Genomic DNA, 24496 nt, shown 5'->3' with positions numbered 1-24496 from the left:
TTGGGGGCAAGATCAGGCCAGCAGGGGAGGACAGTTGGGGGTGAGATCAGGCCAGGAGGAGAGGGCAGTTGGGAGCAACCAGGCTGGCAGGGCAGGGCAGTTGGGGGTGAGATCAGGCCAGGAGGAGAGGGCAGTTGGGAGCAACCAGGCTGGCAGGGCAGGGCAGTTGGGGGCAAGATCAGGCCGGCAGGGGAGGGCCGTTGGGGGCGAGATCAAGCCAGTAGGGGAGGGAAGTTTGGGGCAACCAGGCCAGCAGGGGAGGGTAGTTGGTGGCAAGACCAAGTCATTGGGGAGGGCCATTGGGGGCAAGATCAGGGTGGCAGGGGAGGGCAGTTGGGGGCAACCAGGCCGGCAGGGGAGGGCAGTTGGCAGCGAGATCAGGCATGCAGAAGAGGGCAGCTGGGGGTGAGATCAGGCCGGCAGGGGAGGGCAGGTAGGGGTGATCAGGTAGGCAGGCAGAGGCAGGGGAGATCAGGAAGGTAGGCAGAGAGGTTAGGGGCTATCACCCCTAGAGGCAGTTAGGGGTGATCGGGCAGGCAGGTAGGTGAGCGGTTAGGAGCCAGCAGTCCCAGAATTCGAGAGGGATGTCCCTGTGGGATTGGGCCTAAACTGGCAGTTAGACATCCCCCAAGGGGTCCCCGATTGGGGACTGTGCAGGCTGGGCTGAGGGAATCCCCCCTTTCGTGCATGAATTTTGTGCACCGGGCCACTAGTTATTTTATAAAGAAAAGGAGACCTAAATGATGTCATTTTAAGCAAAGTGTTTTAGCTTCAACAACCTTTAACTAAAGTTTATCAAAATAATAAGATTATTATTGTATTTTACAAAGCTTATTAAATCTTTCAAATAATTTCTGTTGAAAAATTATAGAAAACTTTTCCCTACATTTTAACAAAATGACTTACTACCGCCCTAGCTAGTTTGGCTCAGTGGATAGAGCATTGACTTGTGAACTGAATGGTCCCAGGTTCAATTCTGGTCAAGGGCATATGCCCGGGTTGTGGGCTTGATTCCCAGTGGGGGATTTGCAGGAGGCAGCCGATCCATGATTCTCTCTCATCATGGATGTTTCTATCTCTCTCTCCCTCTTCCTTCCTCTTTGATATCAATAAAAATATTTTTTAAAAAATGACTTACTACCATCCTCTTAAATATTTTACATATTAGCATTATATAGCCTATATTTACTGCAAACAAATAAACCACAATGTGCCAATTTATCAGGAATACTTGACATTTACTGTGATATTGGCTTAAAGAAAGAATTGATTTTTACATAACAAGAATCATGTCACTCAGAAGAGTAGATTCTTGCAGACAATTTCTTGTACACAATTTTCTTTATGATGCTGCATCAAGGCTCTTTATCAGTATAAACTTCTAATATGAAGAGAATTTTTAAAGAGGATATTTCACAATGTGCATTCAGGTATTACATATGCACCCCAAATTATACTGTGTCTAAAAGATCACAGAATAAAATGTTTTTAAAAACTCTGTTCATGCCCTAGCCGGCTTGGCTCAGTGGATAGAGCGTCAGCCTGCAGACTGAAGGGTCCCAGGTTCAATTCCGGTCAAGGTCATGTACCTGGGTTGCGGGCTCAATCCCCAGTGGGGGTGTGCAGGAGGCAGCTGATCAATAATTCTGTCTCATCATTGATGTTTCTATCTCTCTCTCCTTCTCCCTTCCTCTCTGAAACCAATAAAGAAATATAAAAAAAAAACTCTGTTCAGATCAAACAAAACATATGTGTAAGGTGCCGTCAGCCCTTGAGATGCTTATCTGCAATATTTTATAGAGGAACTAGAGGTCCAGTGCACAAATTCATGCACCAGTGGGGTCCCTCGGCCTGGCCTGTGGGATTGGGCCGAAACTGGCTCTCTGACAACCCTTGAGGGGTCCCGGATTGTGAGAGGGTGCAGGGCAGACTGAGGGACCCCACCAGTGCACAATCAGGGCTGAGGAGGGATGTGGGAGGTTGGCCAGCCAGGGAGGGACCGCAGGACGGCTCCAGGGCATGTCCAGCCCCTCTCACTCAGTCCCAATGGGCCAGAGCCCAGAAGTCAGCTAACCTACCGGTCAGAGCATCTGCCCCTTGGTGGTCAGTTCACATCATAGTGACTGGTCAACCAGTCGACTATCTGTTCCCTGGTGGTCAGTGCATGTCGTAGTGAGCAGTTGAGCGACGTTAGCATATCATTAGCATATGACCCTTTGATTTCTTGAATGGACGATCAGATAACTGGACACTTAGCATATTAGGCTTTTATTATATTGGACTAGAGGCCCAATGCACAAATTATGTGCAAGTGTAGGCCTTCCTTCCCCCGGCTGCCGGCACTGGCTTCCCTCTGCACCCGAAACCCAGGCTTTTCTCCTCCTGCTGGCAGGCACCTGAAACCCAGGCTTCCCTCACAGCCCCGGCTTCGTCCAGAAGGTCATCCGGAAGGACATCTGGTCTAATTATCATATTACCCTTTTATTATTATAGATAGTAGAAATAAATCTGAGCTAAGCTAAAGATATTAGAGCTTATAGGATGAGAAAGTCAATGAAAGTATATGACTGCAACACTTCATCCAAGAAATTAGTGTTCTAGAAAAGTAATTTGTCATTTCTGAGCAAGGGGAAATAGTAAGAAGTTGTTTTATAGGCCCTTCCAGAAGAGAGACAATAAACTCCAATTATGAACTGGGAAATGAAAATTAAGAGATATCACAAAGAAGAGATGCCAGGACTGAATGAGAAATTAGATTTAAGGGCTAAAGTAGAAGTGTGAGTCAAATAAGATTATTAAGTTTTTAACATGAATGACAGAGGGAATAGTAATATTCTTATGAAAATACTAAAGAAGGGTACACATTTGGGAAAAATCATAAGGTTGTCTTCAGTTTATATTTGTTGAATTTAGAATGATGATGGCATATAAAAAAGGAATGAAGAATTTGGAATTCTTTAGATAGAAATATCAACTAAGGCACAGCATTAGGCAAGTCTCCAAAGAAGAATAAACAGAAAGAAGATAAAAAACACTCAGGCTGATTCTTGGGAACCATTCACATTTTTAAGATGGGAAAAAGGAGCAGTTGAACGGGACAAGAAAATATCTTCCAGAATTTAAGAAGAAAAGAAAAATACTATAATGTTATTCAAAATAAAATAATCCATTATATACATTGGCTCAGAAAAAAAGATACAAGACCCTTTAATCATTAATATCATTTTCTTTTTATAATGATTAAAAAGTTAAATTATATTTGAATTTGTAAAATTCACATATAGTAAACCACAAATAATAAATATGAAAACAAAACTACAAAAAACAAAACATGTCATTCTAAGGAAGGGAAGGAAAAGCTCTGGTGCTGGAGCTGGTGCTGGCAAGGCTGGCTCCAGCTCAGAGGAGTAGTGTTAGAATTGGTTCTACAGTGGGGCCTTGACTTACGAGTGTCCCGACTAACGAGTTTTTTGAGATACCAGCTGTCTCTCGGCCGATTTTTTGCATTGAGTTGATAGAGTAATTTGAGTTAACGAGCTCCTTAATGAGCTCGGTCTTGGAACGAATTAAACTCATAAGTCAAGGCCCCACTGTAGTTCTGGGCTCATTCTAACTTTGGCACTGATGCCAGATCTGGTGTGAGTATTGGTAATGGAGATGATGCTAGATCTGGAGCTGATACTGGCTCTGGAGCTGGAGCTGGAGTTGGTACTAAGTTTGGAGCTGATATAACAGCTCATATTGGAGTTGGCTGTAGCTCTATAGCTGGCTCTAGCTCTATCTCTGGAGCTAGTGCAGAAGCTGGCTCTAGCTCCTGAGTTCATTCTAGGTCTGATTCTGGAATTGGCCCTAGCCCTAAAAGTGCTACTGCAGCTGGTGCTAGTTAATGAAGGAATTACCTCTATCTCTGGAGTTGGCTCTAGTGCTACAGCTGGTTTTAGAACTGGCTCTAGTTCTAGAGCTGGCACTGTCTTTAGTCCTCAAGCCAGAGCAGGTCCCAGGGTTACATGAAGCTTGAGCTTTTGTGCGAGCTGGCTGGCCCTCGCTGTACAGGTGCTGGAGTCGGCACATGAGCTTGTGTCTAAGCTACTAATACCACTTTTGAAGTCATTACCTACAGTCCTTCTGGCAACCTGATATGCAAGACAGATATCAAGACAAGAGTAGAAGAAGGATATGAGGAATAACAACAACAAAAATACAACAAAAAAGGAAACCTGAAAAATGAAAGACAGTGAAGAAACAGAAAAAATAACACTGTAATTATACAGTTGATATGTGAAGTTACTGCAAATATAAAAAGCAAAACAGAAGGTTTAAAAACAAAGTTAAAAACAACTCCCAGAAAACAGAAAGATAATAAGATACAACCAAAACATTAAGAGATGCAAAGAAAACAAAAGAGATAAAGAAATAAGAAAATTAGAGGATGTTCTGCTGAAAGGCCAATATCCACTGAGTAGCAACTATCCCCTGACTAGGGAAAATGGATGAGAGGAAATTATCAAAGAAATTTCAAATTTTCCCAAAGAATTAAACATATGACATGAAATCTCCAGCAAGGCTAATCATCCTAAAATTTCAGGACACCAGGGTTAAGGAAAAGGCTAACAGGAAAAAAAATGTTTAAATAAAGAATCAAGGATGAGAAGGACACTAGACTTCTCAACACCAAAACAAGAAGACAGGAGGAAAGAACATAATACCTTCAAAATTATCAAAAGCATAATAGTCAAGCACAATATCCAGCTAAACTATCAATAAATTCTATCTAATAGTAGAGAAACATGGTAATTAACCGTAACTTCACTACCCTTCCCATTGGCTAATCAGGGCAATATGCAAATTCACTGCCAAAACAGGTGGTGGTTAATTTGCATACGTAGGTTGCATATGTAGGCGCAATCCTGGGAGGTGAAAGGGGAAGGAGGGAAGAAGCCACCTGCTGCTGACAGCGATTGGAAACCCAGGTGGCAGCCAAGAGCCAGAGAACCAAGCTGCCTTTGCTCAGAGAAGCCAGGCCACCTTTGCTGTCTTCTGTGATAGGAGAACCTGGCCACCTTTGCCGGCCCTGGGCCAGTAATCGGAGAAGCTGGGTGGGGCAGGGAAGAGGCGGATGTCTGCCTCTTCCCTGCCCTGCCTGGCTTCTCAGATCACTGATCACCAGTGATGGGAGAACACCCAGAGGCGGGTCCAGAGGCCAGGCTGCATAGCTGCCTGGGGACACCATCCGGTCCCAGGGGGCGATGCAGCCAGGCCCCAGCAGGAGACCCAGAAGGAGACCCAGGCGTGGGGGCTGTGTTGCCGCTGGGGCATGGGATCCGGTGCCTGGGCTGAGGAGACCCAGAAGGAGACCCAGAAGGAGACCCAGGGGCCTCCCAAGAGGAGAGTCTCCCTGGTCAGATGGCGAGGTGTCGGGACAGGAATAAAGACCGGAGGTGACTTAGATGCCTGGCCGCAGGGTTAGACCAGCCAGCAGGGCCTTTCAGTTGGGACTCGGGGTGGGGGTGGGGCGAGGGAGGCAAGCCAGAAATAGAGAACTACAACTCCCAGGAGGCTTAGCGGCCAGGGCCTGGGTGCCTGGCTGTGAAACGGGATGGGCTGTGTCGTTTTGCAAGCCACTTTAAACTAGAGGCTTGCAAGGTTGGAAGTTCTGCGCCGGGAGCCAGGGAGAAATGGAGCTGGAGCAGAGAGAGGGGTCCATGGCAGCCGTGGGCTTTGAGGAGTTCTCAGCACCTCCTGGCTGGCAGCTGGCACTGCCTCCGTTGTTCAGTGGTCACATCCTGGAGAGCGAGCTTGAGACCGAAGTGGAGTTCGTGTCTGGGGGTCTGGGCAGCTCCATCCTCCAGGAGTGAGACGAAGAGGAGGAGGCAGCCCAAGGCCGGCAACGGTGGCGCCAATGGGAACTCAATCACAGGAAGTACCAGGCGCTGGGTCGGCGCTGCAGGGAGATCGAGCAGGTGAACGAGTGGGTCCTGAACAGGCTCCATCAGATATAGAGGATAACACGGAGACTCCAGCAGGAGCGGAGGTTCCTCATGAAGGTGCTGGACTCCTAAGGCGATGACTACCGGGCCAGCCAGTTCACCATCTTACTGGAGGACGAGGACAGCCAGGGCACAGACGCCCCCACCCCAGGCAACTCTGAGAACGAGCCTCTGGAGAAAGAGGAGCTCTCCCCTTCCAGGAGGATGCCAGTGCCCACAGAAGCCAGCAGCCCAGCCCCTGGCGAGGGACCCAGTGGGCGGAAGAGGTGGCGAGTGCCACCGGGAGGGGGCCGGGCGGGAGTCTTGCTGACTCCGGAGCTGGCCCCCGTGCAGATAAAGGTGGAGGAAGACTTTGGCTTCAAAGCGGTCGAGGCTCTGGACTCAAGTTGGGTTTCTCGGGGGCCAGACAAGTTGCTACCATACCCCACCCTAGCCAGCTCCCCCTTTGACTGACCCCCCAATAAACGGACCCCATGCTATCCTCGGCAAAAGAAAAGCTTATAGAGGCATGCTTATAGGATCAAATAGTATAAATATAGATGTAACAGGACAATAAAAAGAGAACCTGGCTATGATGATCACCTGAACGCTGCCTCTGTGTCATTCCTTCTTCGCCGACTCCATCCACACCTTTGGGAGCCCCTGGACCTGCTGGGGCAGGACCCCAACATTCCTCTTCTTATAAGGACTTCAGTGAGATGGGCTAAGGGTCCCACTGGAACTGCCTCAATTTAATGTAATCCCCTCTTTAAAGATCTTATCTCCATATACAGGTACATTCTGAGGTTCTGGGGATTAGGATTTTAACATACATTTTGTTGATTACCCAAATCAGCCCTTAACAACCAACATGTTTCAGAAAGTAGATTCCCTACAGGGTTATTTACCAAACATTCAGAAGTATTTTTAAAAGAGCTAAGCCCCTCGCCCATCGAGCGGGCCCCTCCCGGTGAAGAGCGAAGGCCTGGGTTCCGGGCACCGGAGGAAAACTGGTGCCAGCAGCCAGGGGAAGGGGCCCCCAAGGAGCCCCAGATTGCGAGAGGGCACAGGCCGGGCTGAGGGACCCACCCGAGTGCACAAATTTTTGTGCACTGGGCCTCTAGTATGAAGATAAACAATTATATTTTCAGACATGCATAAACATTTATTTTTCACCCACTTCTTTCAAGAACCTATTGATAGTGTGCTCTGCCAAAATGAAAGAGTACATAAAAAAGGAGAGACAAGATTATAATGTGACAGTGCCCAAATCTCAGGGGCTTTGGAAACAAGGGTTATTTCTTCCTTAAGTTCCATATTCACTGCTTGTGTTCTGTTCTACATTGTAGTCATTCTCTTTCAGGAGCCAGACCAGCAATGTGGCCGTTGTCTGGAATGTTATCAGCAACTAAGATGGAGGAAAAAGAGAATGGGTTTAGGCATCACTTGCTCTTGTAGCTTCTGCCCAGAAGTAACACATGTCACTTAGCACTTTTCACCAATCAAAGAAAGTAAATAACTGAAGTCTCAGTTTCTTGGAGCAAGGGAGTGCAAACCCACCAAGTGCTCATGAGGTGGAAAAGTTCAAATACATATGAACAACTCAAAATATTACTACAAGGGAAGAAATCAGAAAAGCAGTATACACATATCTAAGAAACTGTAAATCTGGCACAGGAAAGAGGCCATGAGAATTCTCCAAATAATGGTAAATATAAGTACCAAGAGTGTTATCTTGTTAAGCAGGGTTTCAGATAATATTTGATATGCATTATATTTAGAGTAGGCTTTCAGTGCAATTGGAAAGTTTGGGGGAAATTTAATGATAGTCATATAGAAAACGTAGTAAAAAAAAAAGCAAGTAGCAAAACAGCAGTTAATTTCACACAAAAAATGGTATTTGCAAGGAATACTGATGGGCTCGAAAACTGTAATGTAATAATAGTGGGCAAAAGCTGAGAAACATAGGGATCACCCCCTTTCTTTTTTCTTTCTTTTTTCTTGATCTCTTTAATTGGATTACAAAGTTAGATGAAAATTCTTTTGTAATGAAGTAGTCAAAGCTTCATGGTTAGGACAGAATAACTCGGAACACAACTTCAGGTCCCTTCCTCTTATTTTTTAGTAGGGAGTAGGTGACAGTGTTATAAGAATAAAATGCTTTAATAAAGTCAAAATGAAAAAAAAGTGGAAAACCAAGGACATTGCTATACAATGTTATTTAGAAAATACTGATTAATAACATGGTAAAGAGCTAAAAGAATGCAAAATAGCTGCCTCAACTAAATGTGTCTCAGGGGTGAAGCAGGTTTCTGATTTTTGTTTTGCTTTGTTATGTCTTTAAACTACCTACACAAATTTTAAAATTATTTCAAAATTAAGCTTTTTCTTTTATAACAGTGTAACAAAACTATTACAAAACTAACACAGTTTCTATAAAGAATCAGGAGACTTGTATGGCATGCAGACTAATAGACTGTCAAGAAGGAAATAGTTAATTTTACCAGATTACAGAGAAGTTTTGAATATGGAAGACTTATCAAAAAATTATATATGGAAATTTATTATTACAATGCATGTATTTTTTCCTCCAGAATTGTTTTTTATGGATTAGCAGGCAATACAATTCTTTAATTTGTTCAATGAGAATGCCACTGACAGGCTTTGTATTTGAGTTAGCTATCCTCCTCAAAGGCCTGAAGTTAGAGTTGCTATTTTCTCAAAGTTTCCTACCTGAAAAAAGAGGGCTGAAGTCTTCTTGCCCAATGAAATTTCCTGAACCTTTCTGTGCTGGTGGGACTGTGTCCTTTTTCATTTTATTCTCTAAATTTTGCAGATTAGGCATTAGAAACCTATCATTACTTTTGTTTGTATATTGTTACATTGTTAATTTTTCCACGTGTCAAAAATGTTAGGTATGATGAGGATGCAGGAGAGGTCCTGGGATTTGGTAACTAGAATTCAGTAGATGAAAGCCTGATTGAACTGGTTTGATGAATGAAAGGTAATTGAAGAAAAGAGTGTAGAGCTAGAAATATACTCGTTCAAAAAATTTTGCAGTTAAAGCTAAGAAAAATTTTGGTAGGAGTTTGAGAGAAAGATAGCTTCTTGTTTTTATGATGAAGAGAAAAATGTGGTTTTAAATCCTATATCCTATTATAATTTTCATTGTTACCACCTGCTGAAAACAAGCCATATAAGTAATACTCAATAAATATTATTAGTGACTTATTGGGTAAGCTGCATTCACATGCAATTCCCCATTGTTATTATTAGAGACTAGAGGCCCAGTGCATGAATTCGTGCACCAGTGGGGTCCCTTGGCCTGGCCTGTGGGATTGGGCTGAAACCGGCTCTCCGACATCCCCCAAGAGGTCCTGGATTGTGAGAGGGTGCAGGGCAGGCCTAGGGACCCCACCGGTGCATGATTGGGGCTGGAGAGGGACATGGGAGGTTGGCCAGCTAGGGAGGGACCGTGGGAGGGCTCCAGGGCGTGTCCGGCCTCTCTCATGCAGTCCCAATGGGCCAGAGCCCAGCAGCAAGCTAACCTACTGGTTGGAGCATCTGCCCCCTGGTGGTCAGTGAATGTCATAACGAGCATTTGAGCAGTCTTAGCATATCATTAGCATATTACACTTTGATTGGTTGAATGGATGACCGGATGACTGGACACTTAGCACATTAGGCTTTTATTTATAGGATATAAAGCTATGTGACAGGTAATGTAATCTTTTAAAATATACACAACCCATGGACACAGACAATAGTGGGCCCAGGGAGGGGATGGGAGTGGGAAAGAGGGGGTCAATGGGGAAAAAGGAGGGGACATCTGTAATACTATAAAAATGAAGATAAATTTTTAAGAATGTCCCTGTTAAGGATGCTCCTAACTAACCTAACACAGCGTTTCTTCTGTGGAAGCACAGACCAACTGGGTTCTTTTTCTGTGAAGACATGAAAAAGCATGCTGATCACAAAAAGAAGGAAGAATTCTCTCTCTCTCTCTCTCTCTCTCTCTCTCTCTTTCTCTCTCTCTCCCTCTCTCCCTCCCTCTCCTTTCTTTCCCTCTCTCTTTCTGTCTCAGATATTTTCTGTTCTTCTCCAAACCTTTACAGGAAGTTTAAGAGGTTGCCTATCTATCTACCTCTTCTGCTACCTCTGATTGTCCTGATCTTCTGTCCTCAGACATGAGTAAATCTCAAATACTTATCTGATAACAGGATTTTCAAACAACATAAGCTGAAATACCAATTTTCCAATATAGGAGTTCAACACTAACTTGTTTAATAGTGTTTTCCATATGCCTGCAACCTCAGTTTACTCTTTATATGTTTTATGTGCACATAATATGATTAGACTTTAGGTAGTGCATCTTTGAACAAAGAGCCATATTTTACTCATCTGTGATAACTGTAGGGGCAGAAGAAATAGATGATATAATTTTCAGAGACTATACTACAGCATTAAGGCAGCAAGACTTTAATTCTAGAAGGTTAGTGACAGGATGGAAAAGAAAGAAAAATATCCTTATGTATAAAATTTAATGAATATTATACTCCCTGGTATTGTTTTTTTCAAATTCTATTACTTATTTGCCTGCCAAACATGAATATTTTTTTCTATGACACAGAAGCCTACTGAGTTATGCATTAATGTGCTATGGCTGGAAGTACAAGACTAGCTCTGCAGGCCTTGACCCAAGGAAGAGCCAAAGTATATTCTACCTAATATTAGAGTGTAATTTAGTTTTTGAATGTTTTTTAAAGTTCCCTATCAACTATAATGACCAATTTACACAATTTCAATTTGTCAAGGCCATCTCTGTTAACTACATTAAATATGAACAAATTGTAAGGTCACAAAAATGGTGCTAATTGCCTTTCCTTAAGAAAGAGGTTTGTGAAAGCTTTTGTTTTTGAAATTGTTATAGGAGATATAAAAATCACAGGCAGGAGATAAACTAATGCCCTGGATAAACTCATCCCCCTAGTGTCTAAGAGAAAAAAAAAAAGCCAAGTAATTTAAATCGTGATTATAAGCAATAAAAGAATATAGTTAAATATGAATTTAAAATATAAGAACAAAGAATGTTTGTGCTTATGGTGGGTTGTGTGGGTACAGTTTGTGTCAGCCCTTCAACTCCTCCCTGCTATCCACTGTGTCCCAGGGGGATGCTTCAGGAGAGGAGCTGGAGAAGTGAGGATTTAAGCCACACAAGTAGCAATGAAACTATAAATTTTAAACATGAGTTTTTACCAGCTGTTTTCTGATATTTAGCATAAGACATTTATTTTAGTTTTAATTATTTTGGTGAATTTTCAACAAATTTATTTCATATGGCAATAAAGAAAATACAAGTTTATTTCTTTCAACTAATAAAGAAAATACTAAATGAGAAAGAGAAAAAGGGAGGACAAAATATTCCTCACAAGTATATTTTTCCCCACAGAAAATATCAGGATTGAATGTGTTTTTTAAATTTTGTTTAAAGATTTATGAATGACAGTTGTGAAAGTAGCACAACTTTTGAGGGCATTTAGATGAAAATCCAATCTCTTTACATCCTTGGTAAAATATGGTACACAGAATTGAGCAGTCAACAAAAATTAAGAAGTGCAAAGGAAAAAAAGTGGAATGGGAAAAAAAGTATCCTATAGGAAAAATGTAACAACTAGCATATTCTTCAGTTATCCCAAACTATAGATGATTTTTTTAATGGTTATTCCTATGGAAAAGGGCAATACTAAGGGTTCATGATGGCAAAGTAATAAATCTTTAAGTGTGTCAATGAAATAATTTTAAAACTTTGGAAATGGGAAATAGGATCAACCTAGAATCATTATTTCCTCAGTACTTAATATTTTGTATTTTTATTAATCAGAGAACATTCTCTCTTAAATAGAATTATTTATATTTTGTAGTGATCTACTTATACATATGTCCCCCCACTAGATCATAAACTTCTTAATGAAAGGAAGGATCTTGTTTTATTTAACTATGTATACCCAGTAAGTAGCAAGTGACTGGCATACTGTATGTTCTCAATGTTATTTTTGTTGTTGAATGATTTAATCCTTGCAAATCTATGAAATCACTTAAATCTGAGGTTCCCAATTTTGCCTGAACAAAAGAATCAACAAGGGAGTTGTTAAAATGTACCAATTAAATCAGAAAAATATCTAAGAATAGGGCCCAGGAATCAGTATTATTTTAAAGCTTCCCAAATAATTTTAATGTGAAGGTAGTGTTCAAAACCAGTGACTTAGGTCATTTCTCCCTCTAGACAATCCTGCACTCATAAAATCCCAAAGTACCTAAAGTTGGGTAATATAGTTGTCATAAAGTGATGTGTATATTTTCCTTCAAATTGTTCAATTAAATTTCCTTTGTAAAATAGTATACTATTATATTATAATTTCATCAAAATTTATGTCATAATTATTAAAATATACACATCTCTAAACTAAGGCCACCCTTAAGATCCTTTGAAACTCTAACATGGTATTGCATTGTGATAAATGGTATTTTTGTAAGACTGACGTGTTAGCTTATAATGAATGTATTAAAATGTGAGTAATGAATTAGGTTAGGCAATGATTATATTCTTTTACACTGAAGCAATTTTGGTTTTGTTTTCTTAAATGCACATCATTGTGATTCTAGGAGTTTCAAAAATAATTTGGGAAAATACTGAAAAGGGAGAAATGTAAAACTTTGTGACAACAAAAGTACAAAGCATAGAGGAGTTTTGAATATTTGTTTGCTGTGGTTTCTCAAGTATAAAGTACCATGAGAGTTAACAAATGGGATATCTAGACAGGAAATGAATACTTTAAATACCGTCCTAACACTCTAACAATTCTCTTACATGTAGGCTTAAAGAAATTGCTTAAAACAATGAAAAGGCATACATGAGAATGTATACAAGGAGATAAAAATAATTGATTGTCATTTCAATAAAGATAATTGCTTGGCAATGACAACAAAAAAGTATTATTTCAAAATCTTATCTACAAATCATTCCAGAAAGTCTTCTGCCATTTCAGAAAACACTCACACACACAAACTCACCCCACTATTAAAGAAAATGAACAGTCGTAAGAAAAAATATGTTACCATAGGCACTGAGCTCTTATCTTCACAAGGAAACATACTAAACTGGGTTTAAATGCCTGTAGAGAACTGCCAAGGCTTTAAGACAGTTTTGTCACAATTCTTTAACTCTTCTACATGGATGCATAAAATTTCCTAAAGATGAAGGACTTTTTCAGAGAATTGGATATCAAGTTAAGGATCCTTTGAAACGAAAAACTTTGAAGACAAATAAGTTCCAGAAGGATGACAATTAAATCCCGATGTTCTCTTCACAATCATTTTATGGTAGTTAGACGACCTAGTAGAAATCTCAGACTCAGGATGTAATTTCTTTTGCCCACCAGTTTTTCCTCCTCTATGGCAGCTTAATGCACATTTCTCATTCCCTTTTGCTTTGTATAAAATTTAAAAAACAAGTTAATATCCTTGGAGACTCAATCCATGTCAAAATTTTTCAAAATATGAAAAATATTTCAAGGTAAAAATAGGAAGTAAAATTGAGATCTTAAGTTTTCTGGAACTTCAGAACTGGTTTTTTACTTCCTGTATCTTAACGTCTACTTATCTTAAACTGCCTCTAAAATAAGTAGATATGTTCAGCAAAATTTTTCATAATGAATGCTCATTTCAACTGGCAAGCTTATAAATTCTGTGCAAAAAGTTAGAAAAGTTAATAAGTACATGGGCTAAAGCAAAAATATATTATGTAGAAAGACGAACAGATGAGTAATGCTTTCAATACATATATATCTACAGATATATATAAAATAAACTAAGAAGAACATATGCAAGTATTCAAAGTATCTTTTGTCATCTTTTTAAAATTTTAAATCTTTATTGTGGAGAGTATTACAGATGTCCCTTTTTACTCCCATTGCCTCCTCCACCCAGTTCCTGCCGTGTCCCAGGCTTTCACTACCCTATTGTCTGTGTCCATAGGTAATGCATATCTATAATAATAAAAGTGTAATATGCTAATTAGACCAGACAGCCAAATGACCTTCTGGAGGAAGCCACGGCTGCAAGGGCAGAGGCAAGCCACCCTGGCTGCAAGGGCCGAGCCCCGTGCATGAATTCCCCCTTCCCTCTGAGATTTGTCAGTCTGTTCCATGTTTTCATGCCTCTGATTCTATTTTATTCACCAGTTTATTTTGTTCATTAGATTCCTTGTTTATTTTGATTTTTAGATTCAACTGTTGATAGATATGTATGTATTGCCATTTTATTGTTATATTTCTTCTTCTTCTTCTTCTTCTTCCTCTTCCTCCTCCTCCTCCTCCTCCTCCTTTCCCTCCCCCTCCCCCTCTGCTTCCCCTTCCCCTTCCCCTGCCCCTTCCCCTTCTCTTTCTTTCTTCTTTCTTCTTCTTCCTATTCTTAAAAAATACCCTTCAACATTTCATGTAATACTGGTTTGGTGGTGATGAACTCCTTTAGTTTTTTCTTGTCTGTGAGGCTCTTTATCTGACCTTCAATTCTAAATGATAGCTTTGCTGGGTAAAGTAATCTTGGCTGAAGGTCCTTGCTATTCATCACTTTGAATATTTCTTGCCATTCCCTTATGGCCTGCTAAGTTTCTGTTGAGAAATCAGCTGACAGTCATATGGGTGCTCCCTTGCAGGTAACTAACTACTTTTCTCTTGTGACTTTTAAGATTCTGTTTTAACCCTTGACATTTTAATTATGATGTGTCTTGGGGTGGGCCTCTTTGTGTTCCTTTTGTTTAGGAATCTCTGTGCTTTCTGGACTTGTAAGTTTATTTCTTTCACCAGGTAGGGGAGGTTTTGTCATTATTTCTTCAAATAGGTTTTTCAATATCTTGCTCTCTCTCTCTTCTCCTTCTGGCACCCCCATAATGCAAATTTTGGTAGACATGAAGCTGTCCGGAGGCTTCATACACTACTATCTTCATATATTTGGGTTCTTTTTCCTTTTTGCTCTTCTTATTGGGTGTTTTTTTACTTCCTCATATTCCAAATTGTTGATTTGATTCTCGGAATCTTCTACTCTACTGTTGAATCTCTGTAAATTATTCTTTATTTCAGTTAGTGTATTCTTAATTTCTGGCTTGGTCCTTTTTCATGTCTTTGACATTCTCACTAAGATCCTTGAAAATCTCACGAAGTCCCTTGAGTAACCTTATAAGCAGGGTTTTAAACTCTGTATGCAGTAGTTTGCTTGCTTCTATTTTTTCATTTGTGACATGTCGCTTTGTCTCTGCATTTTGGCTGTTTCCCTGTGTTTGTTTCTATATATTAGGTAGAGCTGCTATGTCTCCTGGAGTTGTTAAGCGTGGCCTTGTATAATAGGTATCCTGTAGGGCCCAGTGGCTCAGCCTCCCCAGTCACCTGAGCTGGGCAGTGTAAGTGCACCCCTGTGTGGGCTGTGTGCATAGTTATGTTGTAGCTGAGCCTTGATTACTTTTGGTGTCACCTCCTGACCAATTGGCTGTGCGGACCAACTGCAACTACAGTAGGAGAGTTGTGCAGGAAACACCCCTATGGAGCAGTACTTGCTTAGTGGGGCTTTGGTGCTCACCGAGTCTGCTCCTTGATTGTGTCACTTGTGGATGTGTAGAGTTGTAATCAGGTATGGTCTGAAGCTGTCCATCAGGTACATTGGCTCTAGGGCTTCCAGGCAGGAGCTACAGAGAGATCTGCACATGACTGCTGTTTGTATTGGGTTTGGAAGTGCCCAGGTGAGGTCCAGCTGTGAAGCAAAGCAGGCTGGTGCTAGTGCCAGGTCTTGGGCCTTTTATTGATAGTTTTGGGGCATGGTGACACCTTGTTTGCAGCTTGTTTGAGAGATTTTAGGAAAGTCTGAAGCCTGAGCCAGGACAGTGCATTCATATGGAAAAGCTGCTACAAAGAACTTAGGTGGGGTTGCCAATTGGATGGAGCAGGGTCTCAGGAACAGAGCAAACTGTGAGCCAGGCAGATGAAGACTCAGATATGGCTCCAGTCAGCCCAGGTCTCCAGCATCCTTTATGTCACTCAACCACAATCCCTGCAGGTTTTTACAGCCCAAAGTTATAGGAACTTCTCTTCCAAGCTCTGGAAACCTGGGCTGGGGGTCTAGTGTGGGGCTGGGTACCCTAACTCCTCAGAGGCAGCCTCTGCAGGGATGATCTCCCTCCCAATTAAAAAAAAACCCTGCACATGTGGGTGTCAGACCAGCCCGTCCAGCACTTCTGCTCTCCTATCAGTCTCAATGTGCTTTCGTCTTCACTTCTTTAGTAGTAGGACTTCCATTCAGCCAGCTTCAGTTGGTTTTGAATGATGATTGTTCTATATTTTAGTTGTAAATTAGATGTGGTTGTGGGAGGTGGCGAGTAAATGCTGTTACCTCTGCCCCCATCATGGTTTTTTCTCTTTTCTCATTTTTATTGTTTATTTTTATGAACATCTTACTAAAAGCATGACAGGAAAAACTGAATGTAAGAAATGAATAATCAATGATCAGTTCAAAAATATTACTGATATGAAAGTCAACCATAGAAAAACCATTAGGAAATATGCAAATATATCTAGTTGGTTACTAAAAGAAAACTTGTGTATCACATAAATATAAAGAGTATTCCCAGGCCCTAGCTGGTTTTGCTCAGTGGATAGAGCCTCTGCCCATAGACTGAAGAGTACCTGCTTTGATTCCAGTCAAGGGCACGTACCTCAGTTGCAGGCTCTATCCTTGACCCTGGTCATGGCACATGTGGGAGGCAACCAATCGATGTGTCTCTCTCACATCAATGTTTCTCTCTATCTGTCTCTCACCCTCCTTTCCACTCTCTCTAAAAAAATCAATGGAAAAATATCCTCAGGTGAGGATTAACAACAACAATAAAAAAAGGATTTCCAGGATCTCAGTAGATTACTAAATTATGAAATTAATTTAAAACGCAAATATATATATATATATATATATATATATATATATACACACACACATACACATATGTATGTATATACCCATATACATGAGTTAATAATGACTTAAAGTGAGTTAATAAATAGGATACCAAAGCACAGGTAACAATAACAACAAAAACAGATAAATCGGACATTATTAAAATTAAAAACTTTTGTGCAAAAACACTACATCAAGAAAATGAAAATAACCTACAGAATGGGAGACAATCTCTTCATATCATATACTTGATAAGGGTTTAATAATCAATAAATTAAAAACATGTACAACTCAACAATAAAAACCCAATTTAAAAATTGGGAAATAACTGGAATAGACAGTTCTCCAAATAAAACATTCACATGGCCAATAAGTACATTAGAAGATGCAACATTAGTCTTAGGGAAATACACATCAAAACCAGAAGACATCACTTCACACTTACTAAGATGACTAAAATGAAAAACAGCAGCAACCCCAAATTAAAACAGACAAAAAAAGAGTTAAGTGTTGGAGATGATATGAAATAATTGGAAAACATGTCCATTCCTCATGAAGATGTAAAATGGGGCAACCATTGTGGAAAACTGGTTGGCAATTCCTTGAAAAGTTAAACATAGAATTAGCACATGATTCAGAAATTCCATTCCTAGGCATAAGCCTAAAAGAATTGAAAATATAAACTCAAATAGATCCTTGTAGGCCAATGTTAATAGCAGCATTATTTACAATGGTCAAAAGGTGGAAACAGCCTGTGTCTATCAAAAGATTAATGGCTATATAAAATGTAGAACTTTACAAAGAATAGAATATCATTCAACCATAAAAAGAATGAAGTTCTGATACATGTTACAGGAATTAACCTTGAAAATATTATGTTAAGAAAAATAAACCAGACACAAAGGACAAATATGGTATGATTCCACTTTTATCAAATACTGATAATAGGCAAATCATAGAGAAAAAGTAAATTAGAGAATTTCGGAGAGAGACATATAGAGAATAACTGCTTAGTGGGTACAGAGTTTTTGTTTGGGGTGTTAAAATTTTTGGAAATAAATAATGGTGGTGGTTATATAACATTGTGAATGTAATTAATGCCACTGAATTAATGCCACTTAAAAGTGGTTAAGCACTAGCCAGTTTTGCTCATGGTTAGAGTGTCAGCCCATAGACTGAAGGGTCATGAGTTTAATTCTTGTCAAGGGCACTTTCCTCAGTTGCAAGCTGGAACCCTGGACCCAGGTCTGGTATGTAAGGGAGGCAATCAATCCATGTGTCTCTCTCACATTGATATTTCTCTCTCTCTCTCTCTCTCTCTCTCTCTCTCTCTCTCCCCCATTCCTTACGTTCACTCTAAAAATCAATGGAAAAATTATCCTCAGGTGAGGATTAACAAAAAAAATGGTTACAATGGCACTTATAAAAAATATCTATTTTACCACAATTTTAAAAAATAATCAAATAATATTGAGGACTGTTTTTCTTTTACTCATGAATTAACTCAATAAGTAATTAATACATATCTATACTATGTGCTGAACATTGTTCTAGATGTGGATGACACAATAGTGAGCAAAACAGAAGACATCATTGGCAACAGAAAAATAAACTTTGTTATGGTGTAAATATGTAGCATAATTTAAAAAAATATCTATAAAGTGACCTTGGAAGACTTAAGGTTTTTGTGCTATCCTTAAGTAGTTTTTCCTTTTGGATAGTTTTAAATAAACATTCTATGATTTAAAATGCTCTCAATAAATGTTAAATAAATATGGTGATGAGACTATATAATACTTATTTTTTTTATTGGCTGAATAGAATGGTTTAAAAAGAGAGGATATATTGGATATGATACTTAGTCTAAAAGAAATTCCTATTTAATGAATAAAGAAAATCATGCCTTTATCACCTATAAGGTTATCCAATTAAAACATGTAAACATGTACAACAGGTACATATATTTACTATCTAGATATATGTACTTTAAATGCTAAGGGGAATGATGGAGTGAGTAGAACCATCCTATATAACAGTGATGGCGAACCTTTTGAGCTCAGCGTGTCAGCATTTTGAAAAACCCTAACTTAACTCTGGTGCCGTGTCACATATAGAAATTTTTTGATATTTGCAACCATAGTAAAACAAAGACTTATATTTTTGATATTTATTTTATATATTAAATGCCATTTAACAAAGAAAAATCAACCAAAAAAAATGAGTTCATGTGTCACCTCTGACACGCGGGTCATAGGTTCGCCATCACTGCTATATAATAAAGAGGTAATATTCAAATTGACCTTCATACCATAATGCGCACACAGCAGGGGCGGGACAGTGGCCGCTCTGCGTGGCTTCTGCTGGGGTTTCCATGGCCCTGGACTCAGGGCCATCCCACAGCACACTGGCCATGTGGGGCGGGACTCCGGGACTTGGGGCGGTCCCATGGTGCGGGGGATGGGGGAGGGGTCCTGGGTCTCACATGATTTCGCGTGACTGGTCACTAGTATAATAATAAACCAGAGAAGCTTCATGAAAAAAAAAGAGTTTTAAATAACTGGGAAGACATGAAGTAACAGTAATGATCCTGTTTTTGATAGAGGTGGTAATTACATCAATATAATGAAATTGCATTGATCTTTAGATGCACATACAAATGAATGCATTTCAAAATATTGAAAGCTGAATAATGTCTGCAGTCTAGTTAACAGTATTTTACCAATATCAATTTCCTGGTTTTGATACTGCATCATATTTATATAAGATAGCATTATTTGAGGAAGACTACTATTTTTAAAATTTCTTGTGACTCTATAATCATTTAAAAAACAAAACTACAGAAACATGATCATGAAGAAATGTACAATTGAAGAAAAGGAGGAGTCTCGAAGATGGCGACTGGCAGGAAGGTAGGGAGGGAGAGACTGTGAGAGCTCGAGGGAGTGATAGAGGAGTGTGTGGACGTGTGTGGTGTGTGTGTGTATGAGCTAGGGACAGCTATTTTCTGCAGGTCTTCTAAGGGGCTGCTAAACCAAGCAGTCTTAGACGGCGGGGCCCCGCTCCCAGCACGAACACTCCTGGGCGGCTAGCGCTGGCACAAAGACCATGCCATCTTGAGAAACAGGGCTGCTCGAGACTAAGATCCTGGCCTCAGCACCACCCGGTCTGGTCTCAGATGCAAATCAGGACCCTGCAGCCACTGGAGACAGAGACTTGTGACCATAGCTACAGACCCAGGGACACCAAGAATCCAGACATCCCTGCGGCAGAACTCTGTGAGTAACAGAGCCCATTCCCCTCCCCGAAGGCTCGAGGGCAGCGCCATAGTAACTGATAGACCCACCCCTTGCCAGGGCCTCAGTGCTGCTAGGGAGCCTTAGCCTGGAAGCTCCCAAACACCAGGAACTGGTCCCACGACCAGGGGCTGCAGGAGCCTTAGCCTGGAAGCTAGCGAACACCGGGAACTGGTCCCACCCAGAGTGGGCTGTAGGAACCTTGGCCTAGGGGCTAAGGCGCGAACACGGGGAACTTGTCCAATGCAGCACAGGCCCCGGGACCCCGATTCTCCGGGGAGGAGGAAGCACCAAGCACCAGTGACTTGACTGTGTTTCTTATCACCTGCGCCTGGAATCCCTGATGCCCTGTGCATTCACACTAAGAGCCAGTGACTCCAATTCTTGGTGCATGTGCACACAGGGACCCTGATCCTCAATGTGAGGCTGTGAGAATCAAAAGAGACTCTGATACTGGATTCTTGGGGAACTCTGACTCCTGGCGCATGCTAGGGGGCGCTGATTTTCAACACACTCCAGGGGGGAATCTGTTCCAGCACGGTGCAGGCAGGGTCCCTGATTCTAAGTGAACACAAGAGGCCACATTGAGCACTAGTAACGCTGACTCTGAGCGAGCCTGATTCCCACCAACCCACCACAACCACACATCTTAGTGTCAGAGCTCTTCAGTGACACCAGGGTGGTGCAAAGCTCCCACTGCACATGGCCCAGGCCCATGCAACTCAACGTTTGAACCATCTGGAGATAATCAGATGGGGAGACGACACAACCTCCAGAGAAAAGAAAATGAGGAGTCACCAAGAAAGGAAATTGATGAAATTGAAGCATGCAACATGACAGAAAAAGAATTCAGAGTAATGGCTGTACAATTCATTCACTGGATGGATGAGAAAATCAGCAACCTATGCAAGAATAAGGAAGAAATGATGAGTGATATACCTACAATCAAAAACACCATAGAAGGTTTCAACAGTAGACTAAAAGAAGCAGAAGACCGAATTAGTGAGTTAGAAGATAAGGTAGAGAAACAAGCTCAATGGGAACAGCAACTGGAGAAAAAAATTAAAAAGCAGGAGGAGAGCCTCAGGGAGCTTTGGGACAACATGAAACGAAGTAACGTATGTATAATAGGGCTGCCAGAAGGACAAGAAGAGCAGCAAGGATTAGAAAATCTATTTGAAGAAATAATGACAGAATACTTCCCAGATATGGGGAAGAAAAAAGTTACACAAGTACAGAGTCCCAAGCAAGATGAACCCCAAAAGACCCACACCAAGACACGTCATAATAACAATGGTAAATGTACATGACAAAAAGAGAATCTTAAAGGATGCAAGAGAGACACAGAGAGTTACCTAAAAAGGATCCCCCATCAGATTATCAAATGATTTCTCAACAGAAACACATTAAGCTAGAAGGGAATGGAAGGAGGTATACAAAGTGTTGCAAAGCAAAGGACTGAATCCAAGAATACTCATCCATCATGACTATCAATCAAAATTGAAGGAGAAATCAGGAGCTTTGCAGACAAAAAAAAAGGCTAAGGGAGTTTATCACTACCAAGCCAGCAATGCAAGATATGCTAAAGGGAATGCTGTAAAAAGAAGAAATATAAAGGTAAGAAAGAACACAGGCACAAAAAATAGAAATGGCTACAAGCAAGTACCTTTCAATAATAACTTTAAATGTAAACGGACTAAATGCTCCAATCAAAAGACATCGAGTGGCTGAATGGATAAAAAGACATGACCCATATATATGCTGTCTACAAGAGACCTACCTCAGAACAAGGGACTTACACAGACTGAAAGTGAAGGGATGGAAAAATATCTTTCAGGCAAATGGAAATGAAAACAAAAAGCTGGGGTAGCAATACTTATATACGACAAGATAGACCTCAAAGTGAAGGCCATAACAAGAGATAAGGATAATACTAAAGGGATCGATACAAGAGGATATAATCCTGATAAACATATATGCACCCAATGCAGGAGCACCCAAATACATAAAAAAACCTCCTGGAAGATAACAAGGGAGAGATCAACAATACCACAATCATAGTAGGGGACTTAAACATACCACTGACACCACTGGATAAATCCTCTAGACAAAAAATCAGCAAAGAAACAGCAATCCTAAATGACTAACTAGATCAGATGGACTTAATTGACATCTTCAGAACATTTCACCCCAAAGCCACGGAATATATGTTCTTCTCAAGTGTACAAGGGGACATTTTAAAAAATAGGCCACATATTGGGTCACAAGCAACGTCTCCCCAAATTCAAGAAGATTGAAATCATACCAAGCATCTTCTCAGACCACAATGGCATAATATTAGAAATAAACTACAATAAAAACAACCCAAAATACTCAAACACTTGGAAGCTGAATAGCATGCTACTAAATAATGATTAGGTTACCAATGAGATCAAAGAAGAAATTAGAAACACCCTGGAAACTAATGACAATGTAAACACAACAATCCAAAATCTATGGGACACAATGAAAGCAGTCCTGAGAGGGAAGTTTATAGCACTGCAGGCCTATCTCAAAAAACAAGAAAAAATGATAGTAAATCATCTAACTCTACAACTCAAAGAATTAGAAAGAGAGCAACAAAAAAAGCCCAGAGGGAGCAGAAGGAAGGAGATAATAAAGATTAGAGCAGAAATAAATGGCATAGAGACCAAAAAAACAATACAAAAGATCAATGAAACCAAGAGCTGGTTCTTTGAAAGGATAAACAAGATTGATGAGCCTCTAGCCAGGCTCACCAAGAAGCAAAGAGAGAGGACCCAAATAAACAAAATCAGAAATGAAAGAGGCAAAATAACAACAGACCCCAGAGAAATTCAAAGAATTGTTAATATATACTATGAACAACTCTACTCTAACAAACTAGACAACCTGGAGGAAATGGATATATTCCTAGAAAAATACAATCTTCCAAAACTCAATCCGGAAGAATCTAAAAATCTCAATAGGCCAATAACTATGGAGAAATTGAAGCAGTCATCAAAAAGCTCTCAGCAAACAAAAGCCCGGGGCCGGATGGCTTCACAGGGGAGTTTTACCAAACATTCAAGGAAGAACTAAAACCTATCCTCCTCAGACTATTCCAAAAAATTCAAGAAGAAGGAACACTTCCCAGCTCATTCTATGAAGCCAGCATCACCCTAATACCAAAACCAGATAGAGACAACACAATGAAGGAGAATTATAGGCCAATATCCCTCATGAACATAGATGCCAAAATACTCAACAAAATTCTAGCAAATCGAATCCAGCAATACACCAGAAAGATCATACACCATGACCAAGTAGGATTTATTCTGGGGATGCAAGGATGGTACAATATCCGCAAGTCAATAAACGTGAAACATCATATAAACAAATTGAGAGATAAAAATCACATAGTCATATCAATTGATGCAGAAAAAGCATTTGACAAAATTCAACACCCTTTCTTGATAAAAACTCTCAGCAAGGTAGGAATAGAAGGATCATACCTCAACATAATAAAAGCCATATGTGACAAACCCACAGCCAACATCATAATCAATGGGCAAAAACTAAAACCATTTCCCTTAAGAACAGGAACAAGACAGGGATGCCCCCTCTCACCACTCCTGTTCAACATAGTACCGGAAGTATTAGCCATTGTGATCAGACAAGAAAAAGAAATAAAAGGCATCCAAATTGGAAAATAAGTAAAACTGTCCTTATTTGCAGATGACATGATACTGTACATAGAAAACCCTAAAGACTCCATCAAAAAATTATTAGACTTAATAAATAAATTTGGCAATGCAGCAGGATACAAAATTAATGCCAAGAAATCTAAGGCATTTCTTTACACCAATAGTGAACTTACAGAAAGTGAGACTAAAAAAACAATCCCATTCACCATCACACCAAAAAAATTAAGATACCTAGGAATAAACTTAACTAAGGAGGTAAAAGACTTATATTCGAAAAACTACAGGACACTGAAAAAAGAGATAGAGGAAGACATAAACAGATGGAAGAACATACCATATTCATGGATTGGCAGAATCAACATCATCAAGTTGTCCATACTACCCAAAGCAATCTATAGATTCAATGCAATCCCCATTAAATTACCAATGGCATATTTCACAGATCTAGAATGAACGTTCCAAAAATTCATCTGGAATAAAAAAAGACCTCTAATAGCTGCAGCAATCCTGAGAAAGAAGAACAAAGTAGGTGGGATCT

The 24496-nt window shown here is 40.3% G+C and overlaps 1 protein-coding gene and 1 pseudogene across 5 annotated transcripts in view; one reads left to right on the top strand and one right to left on the bottom strand.

The window, feature by feature from the left end:
- The window catches only part of NBEA (neurobeachin), a 975192-nt gene that overhangs the window by 491216 nt on the left and 459480 nt on the right, over positions 1-24496 (bottom strand). The window lies entirely within an intron of this gene.
- Positions 5676-6440, top strand: LOC139005126 (TCF3 fusion partner pseudogene; annotated as a pseudogene).

The sequence above is a fragment of the Myotis yumanensis genome, unplaced genomic scaffold (assembly GCF_028538775.1).
Source record: "Myotis yumanensis isolate MYYU_CA2020_CCGP unplaced genomic scaffold, mMyoYum1.0.hap1 SCAF_3, whole genome shotgun sequence".
Classification (NCBI taxonomy): Eukaryota; Metazoa; Chordata; class Mammalia; order Chiroptera; family Vespertilionidae; genus Myotis; species Myotis yumanensis.
The sequence above is the reverse complement of the archived record's forward strand: the minus strand, read 5'-3'. Positions and strand labels throughout refer to the sequence as shown.